Source organism: Bos indicus, chromosome 4 (assembly GCF_029378745.1).
Source record: "Bos indicus isolate NIAB-ARS_2022 breed Sahiwal x Tharparkar chromosome 4, NIAB-ARS_B.indTharparkar_mat_pri_1.0, whole genome shotgun sequence".
Classification (NCBI taxonomy): Eukaryota; Metazoa; Chordata; class Mammalia; order Artiodactyla; family Bovidae; genus Bos; species Bos indicus.
Genome location: NC_091763.1, coordinates 38,186,000 through 38,195,617, shown reverse-complemented (window position 1 = coordinate 38,195,617; position 9,618 = coordinate 38,186,000).

Here is a 9,618-nt window from a genome sequence, read left to right as displayed (position 1 = left end):
ATTTCTGTTTGGATCTTTATGATTTCTTTCCTTCTATTAATTTTGGATTTTTTTCCCTTCTTTTTCCAGTTGGTTTAGGTGTAAAGTTGGGTTGTCTATTCAATGTTTTTCTTGTTTCTTGAGGTAGGATTGTATTGCAATAAGCTTCCCTCTTAGGACAGCTTTTACTGCATCCCATAGGTTTTGAGTTGTCATGTTTTCATTGTCATTTGTTTCTAGAAATTTTTTGATTTCCATTTTGATTTCTTCAGTAACCTGTTGGTTATTTAGAAATGTGTTGTTTAATCTCCATGTGTCTGTGTTTCTTACAGTTTTTTTCTTGTAATTGATATCTAGCCTCATAGCATTGTGGTCAGAGAAGATGCTTAATATGATTTCAATTTTCTTAAATTTACTGAGGTTTGATTTGTGACCCAAGATGTGGTCTATCCTGGAGAATGTTCCATATGCACTTGAAAAAAATGTGTATTCTTCTGCATTTGGATGGAATGTCCTGAAGATATCAATGAGATCCATCTCATTTAATGTATCATTTAACACTTGTGTTTCCTTATTAATTTCCTGTTTTGATGATCTGTCCATTGGTGTGAGTGGGGTGTTAAAGTTTCCTACTATTATTGTGTTACTGTCAATTCTAAGATTATTTCTTAATGTGGACTATTTTTAAAGTTTTTATTGAATTTTGTTACAATATTGCTTCTGTTTTGTGTTTTGGTGGTGTTTTTTTGTTTGTTTGTTTTTGTTTTTTTTGGCCACAAGGTATATGGGATCTTAGCTCCCTAACCAGGGATTGAAATCGTACTCCTGCTTCCCTTGTAGCTCACTCAGTAAAGAATCTGCTTGCAGTTCAGGGAACCTGGGTTTGATCCCTGGGTTGGGAAGATCCTCTGGAGAAGGAAATGGCAACACACTCCAGTATTCTTGCCTGGAAAATCTCATGGACAGAAGAGACTGGTGGGCTGCAGTCCATGGGGTCGTAAACAGTTGGGCACAACTGGGCAACTAACACTTACTTATTTAGTTAAATTAGTAGGCAAAATTTTTCATTTGTTTTGGGGAACCTCCATACTGTTCTGCACAGTCCTATACAGATTTACATTCCTATTAACCCTCTAGTAGGTTCCCCTTGTAGAACTATGATAAACCTAGGTAGCATATTAAAAAGCAGAGACATTACTTTGCCAACAAAGGTCCATCTAGTCAAAGCTATGTTTTTTCCAGTAGTCATGTATGGGTGTGAGAATTGGACTATAAAGAAAGCTAAGTGCCAAAGAATTGATGCTTTTGAACTGTGGTGCTGGAGAAGACTCTTGAGAGTCCCTTGGACTGCAAGGAGATCCAACCAGTCAATCCTAAATGAAATCAACCCTGGATATTCATCCAAAGGACTGATGTTGAAACTGAAACTTAAATACTTAAGCCACCTGATATGAAGAACTGATTCATTGGAAAAGACCCTGATTCTGGGAAATATTGAGGGCAGGGGAAGGGGATGACAGAGGATGAGATGGTTGGATGGCATCACTGACTCGATGGACGTGAGTTTGACCAAGCTCTGGGAGTTGGTGATAGAGAGGGAAGCCTGGCGTGCTGCAGTCCATGGGATCACAAAGTTAGGACATGACTGAGTGACTGAACTGAACTGAACTGACAGCTACTATATGATCCAGCAACCTCACTCTTGGACATGTACCCAGAGAAAACTGTAATTCAAGAAGACACATCTATGCCAACTTTCAGTGCAGCACTATTTACAGTAGCCACGACAGGGAAGCAACCTAAATGTCTACTGACAGAGAAGGAATGGCACATAAATTCAGTGGAATATTACTTGGCCATAAAAAGAACAAAATAATGCTATTTGTAGCACCATGAATGGACCTAGAGATTATTATACCAAGTGAAATAACTCAGATAAAAACAAATATCATGTGATATCACATATGTTGAATCTAAAAGAAATGGTACATACGAGCTTATTTACAAAAGAGAGAGTCACAGATGTAGAAAACAATCTTATGGTTACCAGATAGCAAAGAGAGGGAGAGATACATTGGGAGATTGGGATTTACATATAAACACTGCTGCTGCTGCTAAGTCACTTCAGTAATGTCTGAGTCTGTTCGACCCCATAGACGGCAGCCCACCAGGCTCCCCCGTCCCTGGGATTCTCCAGGCAAGAACATTGGAGTGGGTTGCCATTTCCTTCTCCAATGCATAAAAGTGAGAAGTGAAAGTGAAGTCGCTCAGTGGTGTCCGACTCTTAGCGACCCCATGGACTGCAGCCCACCAGGCTCCTCTGTCCATGGGATTTTCCAGGCAAGAGTACTGGAGTGGGGTGCCATTGCCTTCTCCGACATATAAACACTATTGTGTATAAAATAGATAACTAATAAGGACCTACTTTGGCCACCTCATGCGAAGAATTGACTCATTGGAAAAGACTCTGATGCTGGGAGGGATTGGGGGCAGGAGGAGAAGGGGACGACAGAGGATGAGATGGCTGGATGGCATCACTGACTCGATGGACATGAGTCTGAGTGAACTCCAGGAGTTGGTGATGGACAGGGAGGCCTGGCGTGCTGCGATTCATGGGGTTGCAAAGAGTCGGACACAACTGAGTGACTGACCTGAACTGAAGGACCTACTGTATAGCACAGGGAACTCTACTCACTACTCTGTAATGACCTAAATGTAAAAAGGATCTAAAAAAGAGTGGATATAGGTATAAGTATAATTGATTCACTTTAGAGCAGAAATGAATACAAAATTGTAAATCAACTATACTCCAATGAAAAGTAAAAAAAAAAACAATGGAAAATGATTGGATCTTAACTTTAGGGAGGAATTGATGAGAGTTCCCTTCCAGGTAAAAGTTTTTATGCAGGTTGTTCCTTCAACTGCAGCCCATCCCCAGTTGTTTTTCCTCCAAAATTCATTGCTCAGAGGGAAGGTGACCAATGAACTGGGTGAACAGGCTTATTAGGATTAGCTAGACCAAACTGATTCACTTTCCTAAGAATTTAAACTAATTAAAAATAATATTCCAACTATTGGAATGGAATATGAGAAGCTATCATTTGGTTGAGGATCTATCCTGAGAAACCATTAATTAGTTATGAGATTCATAAAATTATTATAGATTTTGACTTGGAAATAAAATTAGGTAGTCTTGTAATTTTTAAGTCATCTATAGGGTGGCCTCTTAAATTTACCAGCAGACATGCTACCTTTTTATTCGATATCTGAAGCCACAGATTTTTGTCTATTCTAAAACAGCAAAAATATTCAATATGAGTAAATACTTCTACTCAGTGAGGTTTGTATTCTTTTTTCCCTTCCCCTCATACACTGACAAACTTCCTGCTCTATTAAATAAAGTGAGTTTCAGGGACACAGTGAAGGATTTGGGTGTGTCAGATCTGTATTTTTGGAAACTCACTATTTGGTATTCTGAACACTCCAGTTCTAATGAGTGGAGAGAGGGTGTTTCCCACCACCAAGCTGCTTTCTGAATGCCAACGGGTGTCCTACACTTCAACTCAATTCTGATACTACATACCTGGAAGTAGCACCAGATTCCACAGGCTATGGGGTCAGTTCTACCACACTGTATGGCCACCAACAGGCCCCCACCTCCTCTCTCTCTCTCTCTCTCTCTCTCTCTCTCTCACACACACACACACACACTTCAGACATGAATCACAAGATGAATCACAAGCCCAGGTTATCATCTGTGCTTCTCACTGATTGGCCATAGACCAACAAGCAATTTCAATGACCCCTCCTTGGTTTGAGGTTAATTTGTTTTAGTGGTTCACAGAGCTCAGAGAAACTTTTTACTTATCCAGTTGTGAGTTGACTATAAAAGGATATGATTCAGAAATAGTCAGATAAAAGAGATTCCCAGGACAAGGTATGGGAAAGGGCATGGAGCGTCCCTGCCCTCTTTGGGTGAGACACTGTCCCCAGATCTCCACGTGTTCACCAACCTGAAAGCTCTTTGAACCTGTCCTTTTGAGTTTTTATTGAGGCTTTATGACATGATTGATTAAAACACTAGCCATTGATGGCTGAACTCAATCTCCAGTCCTATCCTCTCTCCTGATGTTGGAGGCTGAGGGGTGGAAGGAGGAAAGTGAAAGTTCCAGCCTTCTAATCAGCCTTCATAAACACATAAACAATAAAATATTAAGGACATCATTAGAAAGACAAATTCCATCGAGATAAATTGTAACTGTTCGCCATCTCTGTCTCCTGGCAATCTTAGTGTCTTTTACATAAATCATGTTCAAGTGAGAGAATGTAATTTTAATAATAAATCACAGAATTGGATGTGTGTTAGCAACCTGGGGAAAAAAAAAACAATTTTCCCAAGTAGCAGCCAGAAGCATTCCCTCCAAACAGGACAGAGGAATCTTTGCTGGGGAATTTGAGTAGCCCCAGAGGAAAGCTCTAAATATGCCAACACCAGGATTTCCACTAGGAAATGTTCCAGCCAAATGTACAAGCCAGAGTTGAAGAGCCCCATCAGCTCTCAGAGCTTCCATTTGGGTTCTTAATGTACCACTCTTAAATATGGGCAAAAACATAAGCAAAAAAACAGGTAGGAAAAAAAGAAAATGTGAGTTAAGCAGATAGAAGAAAAAAATCATTAAAACAGCATAAATATCATTGGAGCAAAAAGAAGTTATTGCATTCATAAACTAAAATGAATGCTTTGAAAAAGTAACATTCAAAGACTAAAAGAGATATTTTTACAATTAAAAATATAAGAGCATAAGTTAAAAATTGAAAATAAGACTTGGAATATAGTTAGCAATTCTCTGTTGTGTGTGTGTGCTTAGTCACTCAGTCATGTCTGACTCTTTGCGACCCCATGATCTTCCCAACCCAGGAACTAACTGGGGTCTCCAGCATTGCAGGCAGATTCTTTACCAGTTGAGCTATCAGGGAAGCCCAGCAATTTTCTCGTAAATTAGGGTTCAAAATTGGAAATGGGCCAGGGGGAGCAGTTAAAAAGAGCTGAAAAAATTTTCCAAAAAGAAAAGTGCATAGAGAGGATAAAATCATGAATAAAACAATTTTCAAAAGATTAGCAAATCTAGAGAACATGAGTTCCCATTCAAAAGGGATTCACACTTAGAGTGCCTAACATAATGGATGGAAACAGTCAATCAAAGTACATTCCTGTGAAATGAGAGGAGTATTGACAAGGGGGAAGTTAGGTTTCAAAGACAGGATCAAGAATTTGAATGATTTTAGTCATTTCTGAGCCTAGAAGACAGTGGAGAAATAACTTAATGATTTTGAAAGGCACTGATTTCCTATCTAGTATTCTATACGTTGCCAAACTACTAAGTGCAAAGATGATAGAATAAGAGAATATTCACAATGCAAATTCTCAAAAAAAGTTCCACATGCAAAGCTTTATTAGGGATATGACAAAAGACATACTCCCACCCAAGTAGGAGGCAAAGAAATAAATACTTCCTTCAACCCAAACAGAAGATGGGATCCCGAAGAAAGGAGATCCTACAAAAGAGAGGTAAAGGGAATGAATATGAGAGTGAAGAGTGTCCAGGACCAGAGGTGGGCATGAGAGGAATCAGTTCAGATTGTAGCAGGTTGGAAGATCCCAGGAAAGTTATTGTTTAGTAAGAAGAGAAAAGAAGTTTATTATATAACAGAAGGAGCAATTGGGGTGAAATTAGTGAAGAGTATATAAACGAATAAATAGAACTTGAAAGAGATAAAATATTAGCTCAAAGTTAAAATGTTGTACAAGAACAAAAAGTGATCAAAAGAGTCCGTCCACAATGCAGAAGACCTGGGTTTTATCCCTGGGTTGGAAACCCTAGAGAAGGTTTTGTAAAAAGCAATCTCAAATACAGGTAGGAAAGGAAAAGGAAGTAAAAATAGAAGAATTTGGGAGTCTATAACAAAACAAAATGCTGTGCCTTTTTCTATGGCTTGAATATATAGCAACAAAGCTATATCATAATTATAAATAGATGGCTTTAAAAATTAAATATATACATAAAGAAATAATGTAAGCCCCACTGGCCTAGCCAACCTAGGCAAAGCTTCACCTAGGTTATGGTGCTGTTAAGTATCCTTACCTAGCTAGAGTGAAGATACTAACGGCAGCTTTTGGACAAGCCTTAGGAGGGAAACAAACCTTACTGTTGCTTTAGATTTATCATAGTGGGATCATACTTCTTTTCCTTTTAAAATATGTTAAAGATACAGAAATTTTCTCCTACTACTGTAAATGCTACTCTCCTCTCTTTGCTTTCATATGACAGTGATATGTTTTCAATGATCATAGTGATTTGTGTACTTGAATAAGTCCTTTTGCTTAATTGCCTGATTCTGTTCATGATGCTTCTTTTTAAAATTAGACTAGTTTTCTCATTTGGGGGGAATTTTCATATTCTCTACAGTTCACTCTTTTGGGAGTATCAGAAAATTACAGTCTTCCTATTTTATTGTAGACATAGGCTTTGGAACATGACTAGACAGATTTAAATATTAGCTCTGCCGCTCAGTAACTGTGCAACACTGCTCAGATTATGTTGTCTTTCTGAGTTTCAGTTTCCTCATTCTAAAATGGAAATTATAATGCCTACACCGTAGGAGTTTTGCAAAGATAATAATTTGTATAGCATACTAAGTACTCAATAAATGATTACTATCAAATCCCTTATGATTATACAGTGGAAGTGAGAAATAGATTTAAGGGCCTAGATCTGATAGATAGAGTGCCTGATGAACTATGGAATGAGGTTCGTGACATTGTAAAGGAGACAGGGATCAAGACCATTCCCATAGAAAAGAAATGCAAAAAAGCAAAATGGCTGTCTGGGGAGGCCTTACAAATAGCTGTGAAAAGAAGAGAAGCGAAAAGCAAAGGAGAAAAGGAAAGATATAAACATTGAATGCAGAGTTCCAAAGAATAGCAAGAAGAGATAAGAAAGCCTTCTTCAGCGATCAATGCAAAGAAATAGAGGAAAACAACAGAATGGGAAAGACTAGGGATCTCTGCAAGAAAATCAGAGATGCCAAAGGAACATTTCATGCAAAGATGAGCTCGATAAAGGACAGAAATGGTATGGACCTAACAGAAGCAGAAGATATTAAGAAGAGATGGCAAGAATACACAGAAGAACTGTACAAAAAAGATCTTCACGACCCAGATAATCACAATGGTGTGATCACTCACCTAGAGCCAGACATCCTGGAATGCGAAGTCAAGTGGGCCTTAGAAAGCATCACTATGAACAAAGCTAGTGGAGGTGATGGAATTCCGGTTGAGCTATTCCAAATCCTGAAAGATGATGCTGTGAGAGTGCTGCACTCAATATGCCAGCAAATTTGGAAAACTCAGCAGTGGCCACAGGACTGGAAAAGGTCCGTTTTCATTCCAATCCCAAAGAAAGGCAATGCCAAAGAATGCTCAAACTACCGCTCAATTGCACTCATCTCACATGCTAGTAAAGTAATGCTCAAAATTCTCCAAGCCAGGCTTCAGCTATATGTGAACCATGAACTTCCTGATGTTCAAGCTGGTTTTAGAAAAGGCAGAGGAACCAGAGATCAAATTGCCAACATCTGCTGGATCATTGAAAAAGCAAGAGAGTTCCAGAAAAACATCTCTTTCTGCTTTATTGACTATGCCAAAGCCTTTGACTGTGTGGATCACAATAAACTGTGGAAAATTCTGAAAGAGATGGGAATACCAGGCCACCTGATCTGCCTCTTGTGAAATTTGTATGCAGGTCAGGAAGCAACAGTTAGAACTGGACATGGAACAACAGACCGGTTCCAAATAGGAAAAGGAGTACGTCAAGGCTGTATATTGTCACCCTGTTTATTTAACTTCTATGCAGAGTGCATCATGAGAAATGCTGGACTGGAAGAAACACAAGCTGGAATCAAGATTGCTGGGAGAAATCTCAATAACCTCAGATATGCAGATGACACCACCCTTATGGCAGAAAGTGAAGAGGAACTCAAAAGCCTCTTGATGAAAGTGAAAGTGGAGAGTGAAAAAGTTGGCTTAAAGCTCAACATTCAGAAAACGAAGATCATGGCATCCAGTCCCACCACTTCATGGGAAATGGATGGGGAAACAGTGGAAACAGTGTCAGACTTTATTTTTCTGGGCTCCAAAATCAGTGCAGATGGTGACTGCAGCCATGAAATTAAAAGATGCTTACTCCTTGGAAGGAAAGTTATGATCAACCTAGATAGCATATTGAAAAGCAGAGACATTACTTTGCCAACAAAGGTTCATCTAGTCAAGGCTATGTTTTTTCCTGTGGTCATGTATGGATGTGAGAGTTGGACTGTGAAGAAGGCTGAGCACCAAAGAATCGATGCTCTGAACTGTGGTGTTGGAGAAGACTCTTGAGAGTCCCTTGGACTGCAAGGAGATCCAACCAGTCCATTCTGAAGGAGATCAGCCCTGGGATTTCTTTGGAAGGGATGATGCTAAAGCTGAAACTCCAGTACTTTGGCCACCTCATGTGAAGAGTTGACTCACTGGAAAAGACTCTGATGCTGGGAGGGATTGGGGGCAGGAGGAGAAGGGGATGACAGAGGATGAGATGGCTAGATGGCATCACTGACTTGATGGACATGAGTCTGGGTGAACTCCGGGAGTTGGTGATGGACAGGGAGGCCTGGCGTGCTGCAATTCATGGGGTCACAAAGAGTCGGACACGACTGAACGACTGATCTGATCTGCTCTGATCTGATTGCTATTGCTTTAGGTTAGCTGGAAAAGGAAAACAAATATATCTTATTATATCCAAATTTTCTAAAAGATATTTCAAATTGATAGAGGTTGTGTTTTTTTTTTTTTTGACATAAAATACAGTGGAATAGTATTTGGGGTGTCCTTATTGAACTGAAAACAGCCTATTTCCTATTTTCCACGGAACTCCTTTGGGGATGTTTTAGGACAGCCTGAGTGACATATTGGTGGTGTTAAAGGGTATAACGTATTAATTTTGAATTACATTAAATGTAATTTTCTTTAAACAGGGGACCTTCGCATCCCATGCCCTCTAGGTACACTCCTTGCATAAAGACAAAAATCTCCACAAAATATTGAGAGGTAGAAGTGGGGAAGGGTCCATTTTTATGGGATGATTACATCTTTTACCTGCGTAACTACATGTGAATGAAGAGAAAACTAAAGTTCCTTAAATCTAGATTTTGCTATTCAGGATAAATGATGCAAGCAGAAAGCTGAAGACCCTAAGCTGTCAGAAAAATCTACGTCTCATTAGTCATTTAAGAAATAAATCACAAATAGATCACAATAAAAAGGTTCTCGTCTCTGAGAGACTGCTGAGCATACACTTTGAGCATCTTCTCCATTAGCGAGAGCATCACTAATGAACAGGTTCTTGGTGCACTCAGTATAACAATGTAGTATTGATCATACACCCTTAAACTGAAGCTGTGGGGCTCCAGCAGAGGGCATGATTCACAAAGCCTACAGCAGGGGAAGTTTTCTCTGTTATATCTATTTATTCATTTGTCTATCTGTCTGTCTATCTATCTACCTTTCTATATACTTGTCTATCTATCTAATGATCTATTGTC